This window comes from Trichosurus vulpecula, chromosome 5, assembly GCF_011100635.1.
Source record: "Trichosurus vulpecula isolate mTriVul1 chromosome 5, mTriVul1.pri, whole genome shotgun sequence".
NCBI classification, from domain to species: domain Eukaryota; kingdom Metazoa; phylum Chordata; class Mammalia; order Diprotodontia; family Phalangeridae; genus Trichosurus; species Trichosurus vulpecula.
Genome location: NC_050577.1, coordinates 86478531 through 86485902, shown reverse-complemented (window position 1 = coordinate 86485902; position 7372 = coordinate 86478531). Strand labels below are relative to the sequence as shown.

The following is a 7372-nucleotide window of genomic DNA, read 5'->3' as shown; positions in this document are numbered from 1 at the left end:
TGGCAGCGGGGGTGGGGTGAGGCCACAGCCAACAGCAGCCTCAGTTCAGAGAAGAAGTTGTGGTTTCAGTCTTGTTGCCTTCCTAGCCCCCACATGCTTCCTATGGGTGCATTCTCTGCTCATGGTTATCAATCCCCTGCCAAGGTACACAGTAAGGAGGAAGCATGTAGGTCAGTTCAAGTACTCTTGGTTTGCTTCATGAACAAAAGATGAACTGTGTCTTAAAAGGATAAATTGTTTTATCCCCACTCCCCTAGAAGATACTGGATGAAGTTCTTTTTTTTGTGAAAAAAAAAACACAAATATTTATTAATATGTATTGTGACACTCTAAGATAAACCTGTGGCACAACAGTCTATGGCCAGTTAGCAGCTACTAGAGGGATGGGATTCCAACAAGGCTTTCCTTCATTCCAAGTCCAACACCCATTTTCCATGGAAATATCTCATATTCTAGGATATGGAAATGTAAAGGGGGAAATGGGCAAGTGTTTACAGACATTTATCAATTTATCCATACAGATATAGATTATTATAGATTATATTATATATATTATAGTAGATAACATTTGTCAGAGAACAGCTGACTTAAGGAGTAAACAAATCCAAGATCCCACAGTATTTAGTTTCTTTTTTGTTTCTTTTTGTTGTTTTTATTTGAGAGAAGGCAAGGCAATTGGGGTTAAATGACTTGCCCAAGGTCACACAGCTAGTAAATGTGTCACATGTCTGAGGTCCTCCTGACTCCAGGGCCAGTGCTGTATTGACTGTGCCACCCAGCTGCCCAGTATTTAGTTTCTTAATTAACAAAAACAAAATTGACATTTGCCCTGCTAAAGTAGTACTCAGCTTTCAATTCTCTCCCCAACTAGGCCCCCTCCCTTTTGTATATTACATATAAGACTATAAAAAATGGAATACAGTTCCAGGATCACCCTGAAATATCTTTACTTGGTTTGCCCAGGCCTCTGACCTAATGCCATTCCATTGAGGGGGAAGGAGGGAAGTCACTAGGTGAGTATTCCCTTTCAATCAGCAAACAGTAACAGGTAGAGATGGGATAGTCTTGCTTCTCTTTAGGATAACCATCCATGTTCAATCGTGTAATAGACATGTCTCTCCCATTCATGTAGTGGAGACTTTCAGAGGTATAAATAGCATACATCCGACCTGAGGAAATATCTGCCAACGTAAAAGTCCTCTTTCTGTCATCATCAGGTAATTCGTATGGATAGCAACATTGCAACGTCGAGATTCTTGAAATTTCCTCAGAAATTCTCTTAAATCCATGCAATAAGAACTGCTCGGTTTTGGTGTGAAAGGTTTTGGCCTTTGAAGTAGCAGTGACTCACTCCTGCAGAAGGGCTGTGTCTGGCATCTGAGACTTCTCTTCCAATGTTGTGGCCATTTCCCTCAGGTCGTTCCTGTGCCAGGACAGCTGGAGGTGGCTCATCCTCTTTTTCTCTCTGTTGCGGATTTCCTGCTTGGCCTCCCGTTCCTTCAGCCACTCGAACATTTCATTCTCTTTCTCATCCAGTTCCACAACACTGTGGACCTCCTCTTCTTCGTCACTCAGGAAGTCACTTATTTCTTGAAATTTTTCCTCAAACATTTCTCTCGACATTTCTACTTGTTCTGTCCACACAACAGCCCATGTCCGAGGTATCTTCTTCTCCTCAAGCATTAGCTTCTGAACATCTTTTAAATTTCCATTCACAATTTTCAGATTCTCCTGTAGCTTTTTCCTATAGACCTTAGCAGCCTCTTCTATGGGTTGGATGGTGTGAGCCTCATGTTTCTGGGATTGTAAACAGGATGTACAGAATAGGCTTTGATCATACATACAGAACAACTTCTTATCCTCCTGGTGTTTGTCACACTTGCCCGGTCCTTCAGGCCTCTGTTGAGATTGTTGGGGGGTAACAGAAGGTTTCCTTTTCTTCGGGAGTTTTCCCCTTCTCCTTAAAATGGCATGAAAAGTTGACTGGGAGATTTCCATGCACCTGTGGCAGGAGAGGAGCATGGGAGCTTCACTGAGACAAGATTGGCAAACACTGTGTCCACAATTGGCAACCACAGGGTCTGTGAGCTGGTTCCAACAAATGCTGCAGGTGAACACATTCTGGCCACCTTCAATGATGTCTTTAGAAGCCATGATCCTTTGACAATAGAGTCGGCTGCTTCCTTCCGAGAACTCCAGCGGCAGAAGAGTGGGCTCCAAGAGTTAGCTCTGAGCAGGAATGTCCCTGGATGAAGTTCTGAAACCAAACTGTGAATTCTGGGAATTATAGTACCAGAGAAATCAAGTTCTCTTGATGTCTCGGAGAGAACTCTTAATTTGAGGCAGAAGGGAATTTTTTTGACATTTCAATTTATTATTTATTTACTCTTAAAATTTTTTCTTTTCACATTTTGAGTTCCAAATTCTCTCCCTCCTTTCAACCCCCTCCCATGCCCACTGAGAAGGCAAGCAATATGATATTATTTATACATGTGAAATCATGCAAAACATATTTCCATATCAGCCACATCACAGAAAAAAAGCAAGAAAAATAAAGAAAGTGAGAAGATTATCCTTCAATTTGCACTCAGAGTTCATCAGTTCTCTCTCTGGAGGTGGATAAAATTTTTCCATTATGAGTCCTTTGGAATTGTCTTGAATCATTATATCGATCAGAGTAGCCAAGTGTTTCATATTGATCATCATTACAACATTGCTGTTATTGTGCACAATGATCTCCCAGTTCTTCTCATTTCAGCAGGGAATTTTTAAATAATAATTTATTTTTTTCCAATTGAATGTAAAAACAATTTTTAACATTTTATAAACATTTGAGCTCCAAATTCTCTCCCTCCCCTCCTCCTTCCCTGAGACGGTAAGTAATTTGACATAGGTTAAACATGTGCAATAATTCAGCAGGGAATTTTTTAACAAAGATTTAACCATGTCAGTGGCAGTCTTAATGTTAGGAGACTTTGAGATTACATTAGCACAGCAGGAAAGGCAATGCAGCTGGGCCACTGAGGAAGGACGAGTGCAAAGGTCCACCATTTCAGCCTAGAGGCAACACATTTTAGAAGGGAAAAACAGGGTTTCCTCCTTGGGTGTTTGGAACACTACATTTGCAGAGCCATACAGTCAGGGGTATGATGGAGCCAGCTTGAACTGGGCTCTGGAGAATTAACTATTAAATTTTCATTGTGAGAATTTACACCTTGGAACTCAGCAAACACTACAAATCAAGACTTGATTTATTGTTTTGTTCATTGTCTAGAGTTAAGAAAGCGATTGGGAAGATGTCGGTAACGCCATTTGAACTCAAAAGTATGTCGAATACATTTTCCCCCAGCGAGCCAGTTGTTAAACATTTAGCAGTATACACCAACCCTCTTCTTCCCCACCCCCGTTCAGTGCTTGGAGAAAGAGGGGAAGAGCCAAATGCTGCTGGGTTTTGTGTGTTCTGAGTCAGTAGTTGTCTATCTCTTTGTCTGTTAAGATGTTTTCTTTGCCCTGTGAGGGATCCCTGAGAAAAGAGAAGAGCAGATTGTGGGGAAGTCTGTGTCTCATGAATCCAGCTGGGCTTATATGGCATCATTAGGGAATGAATTTGCATGGAGTTGATGCTACAGGGTCAACAGAAGCTGGTTTTCTGATGAATACCTTCTGAGATTACTTCCTCCTTCCCCATAGGACAAGCTTGTGAAGCCTTTGAAGACTGAGTCACAGTTGCTAAAGGACCTTTGATATTTTGTTTTAAAAAACAAAGAAAAGAGATTAGAAACCTGGGGATTTAATAGATGTCTTCTGTATGTAGTTCAGGGCAGCTAGGTGGTGCACGGAGCATTGGACCTGGAGTCAGGAAGATTCATCTTCCCAAGTTCAAAGTCAGACACTTGCTAGCTGTCTGACCCTGGGCAAGTCACTTAACCCCATTTGCCTCTGCTTCCTCCTCTGTAAAATGAACTGGAGAAGAAAATGGCAAACCATTCCAGCATCTTTGCCAAGAAAATCCCAAATGGGATCATGAAGAGTTGGACATGACTGAAATGACTGAATAACAAAAATGAAGCCCATTGTGGCAGTAGGTGCCCTTAAGATAATAATAGTGTTGGGGTAGCTAGGTGTTGCAGTGAGTAAAGCATGGGCCCTGGAATCAGGAGGAGGACCTGAGTTCAAATCTGGCCTCAGACACTTGACACACTTACTAGCTGTGTGACCTTGGGCAAGTCACAACCTCAATTGCCCTGCTTTGTCCCCTCAAAAAAAAAAAGAGATAATAGTGCAGAAATCGAAATACTGCAGTTGACACAGACAAATAACAGATCGAATAACGCTGGGTGCTAAGGGGTCCAAAGTCTAAACTCAACAATAACACCCTCTACAACATAGCTGGCAAGTGGTGATCCAGTCTTTACTTGAAGACCTCTAGTGAGGGGCAGCCCACAATCTCCTGAAAAAGGGTGTTCATTCCACTTTTGGAGAAGTCTAATTCTTGGGAAGTTTTCCATTTCTTCAAACCTAACTTTGTCTTTGGAACTTCTGCTCTTCTCTATAGTCTTTCAAAGATCATGGACAGTGGATCAGCAATCACATAAGGCAGAGTTCACAGTACTCTGGGATAAAGTTCATCTGGGCCGGATGATGGGAATTCATCAAAGGGATGTAGATATTTTTGAACTATACCCTTCCTTACTTTATGTATCATTTCTCTCTGAGTCACTTTTTATTCTGTCCTTTTCAGGTCAGAGGTCACTTTCCTTGGCAAAGTAAGATCTGGCAACCTCTGCCTTCTCTCCCCTATTGGTTACCATCATCCCATCCACCCTATCGTTCTCTTTGATCCTCCTCTTTGTCTCAATTATAGCCAAAATAACAACCACTGAGAAACCTCTTGGACCCTTAGTTTTCCTTGAAAGCCTCAGTTCATTCAATTTTCACATTTCTGACATCAGTTTATAGGACAGCTTCGAACGGGATCATAGCTTTATAGCTGGAAGAATCTTATCTCATTCGATCTTTATAACAACCATGTGTCAGGTAATGCAGATATCATTATCCTGAATTTACAGAGGAAGAAACTACAGATCAGAGAAGTAATTTGTTCAAGATTGCTCAAGTAGGAAGTGGCAGAATTGAAATCTGTCCAAGTCTTCTGAATAGAAATCTGGTGTGTTGATACTAGGGGACCATTCAGGAAAGGAGGAATCTTTATGTGCATCCAAGACTGGAGGGATATGTAACTTCCTATGACTTTGGGGGACTATTTGTAGGCTTTAAGAAGTAACCTCACAGTTACTGCTGCTTGTGGGGTAAAAATTAGCCTAGGTGTGGAAAAGGAAACATTGGTGCTGGTTTGATCAAGGGTTATATGGTAGAGAGGTTTGATTGTAGACATTTGGAAAGGGTAAGAAGAGAGTGATTGAGAAGATTATGAAGCATTTATTACGTGCCAGGCACTTTACAAATATTATTGTATTCGATCCTAACAATAGCACGGAGAGGTAGATACCATTATTATCCCCATTTTACAATTGAGGAAACTGAGGCACTCAGCGGCTAAGTGACTTGCACAGGGTCATATAACTAGTAAGTGTCTGAGACCAGATTTGAACTTAGGTCTTCCTGACTACAGAGGCCTGGGCCTCTCAATCCATTCTGCCAAATTGCTGCCTGTATAGGGAGAGTACCAGGAAGAGATAAAGAAAGACTGAGAGTTATAAAACACTCACGCAAGTGTGGAACTGGCTATCCTCAGCTGTATATTGAATCATGATCTAAGGGAATGTTGTGAGAATATGCCTCCTAATGTCCTCCATATAGTAATACATGCCACTCAGTGTTCAGTTGTTTCAGTTGTGTCTGACTCTTCATGACCCCATTTGGGGTTTTCTGGCTGCCCAATTTATACCAGTAAAAGAGAACAAAATAAAAGGATGTTAATCGTATTTGATCTTGCCCTGCTTCTCTGAATCCTGCATTTCTGAACTCTTGTAGTCTCTTTGGGGTATGGTGGCAAGAGGGCTCACACAGTGACATGGAACTTGGAGCGTGTATGGCTATGAATGACATTTTTTATCATGTGGTTTCTTTTACATTATTCCAGTGGAATGTGAAGAAAAACATCATTTTTATTGGACACCATGACCCACGAGGATATGTCTGGTGGGCATTGTAGGATCTCAAATATAACCCCAGGAAAGGCCAATATCCATTGTATATACAGTCAAAGAATGCTGATCTGGTCTGTGGCGTACTTTCAGAGTCACATTTAATTGCTACTTTGAAGACAAAAACTCCACTGTCCTGGTCTACTGGTGTGACTCACTCAATGTCTTTATATATCAGAACTTCTGCTGAATTCATCTTTTCAACTGGAGGTTCTTCTTATTGTGGGAAAACTGTTAAGGGATTGTTCACCAACATAATGACTGACCAGGTCACAGGGTAGGCATAGGGTTGCAGTGTTTATATAGCTGATTTAGAAAAAAAGGTATGGAACATGAGAGATACTTTGAGTAGAGCTTCATTGGGAAATCTACCAAGGATGATATAATCAATGGCAGAAGAGGGCTTGTCTTGGTCTGGCTTGACTTGGCAAATACTATTGGCTCTATCCTCCACCAATGTAGCTATGGCTTTCAAGAGGCACTTGTTGGTGAATGTGTTGACCGTCAAACAGTGCTTACATTATTCAGTTATCTAAACATGATTATCAAGTAGACTAGGTGGCTTTGTCTCAAATGAGTGGTGTGGATGAGAATTCTAGCTAACCTACCTCAATCACTTGAGGGTTTATTGAGGAATACTTTGACTAGGAATACTTATGATAACCAACAAGTCGAATCTCTTGACCAAAGTGGAATGAGGTTATCATTTTACTATTGTTTGGAACAGTGGCAAGCATATTGATCTGAGTCCTTAATATAAGGGCAAATATATTAAGAACTTTGATCCTCAGATCCTGTATCTTTCTGAGAGAGATTTGGGGGCAGGGCTATCTTCTCTGTGACTAGATTGTGATTACTTAGAAAGCCAGGCCTTTGGTGAAGAGCTTTTCAAAAATGTGCATGAGTAACACTTAGTCATGCCACTATATGCTTTTTCTTAACATGCAGACAAATAATGCAGATAAATTTTGTTTACTCAAGATGGTTCCTGGAACTATGCATGACAGAGAAAAAGTTATGTTGTTGCCGGGCAGAGCAGTGCTGCCCCCACAAATTTTCCACTCCCCAATGTTGCACTTTTGGCTTTGTCCTAGCTGTGGAAATAGAGCATTGGTTCTTAACTTAATGTTCAGGGTTCCGTGAATAGATTTCAAGGGGTCTGGGAACTGGTAGCTGAAAAAAATATATTTTTATTTTAATATAAT

At 41.0% G+C, this 7372-nt stretch overlaps 1 pseudogene; it reads right to left on the bottom strand.

Moving 5' to 3' along the window:
- Positions 1 to 972: 972 nt before the first annotated feature.
- LOC118850233 lies at positions 973 to 2154 on the bottom strand (annotated as a pseudogene).
- Between the last annotated feature and the right edge of the window lie 5218 nt (positions 2155 to 7372).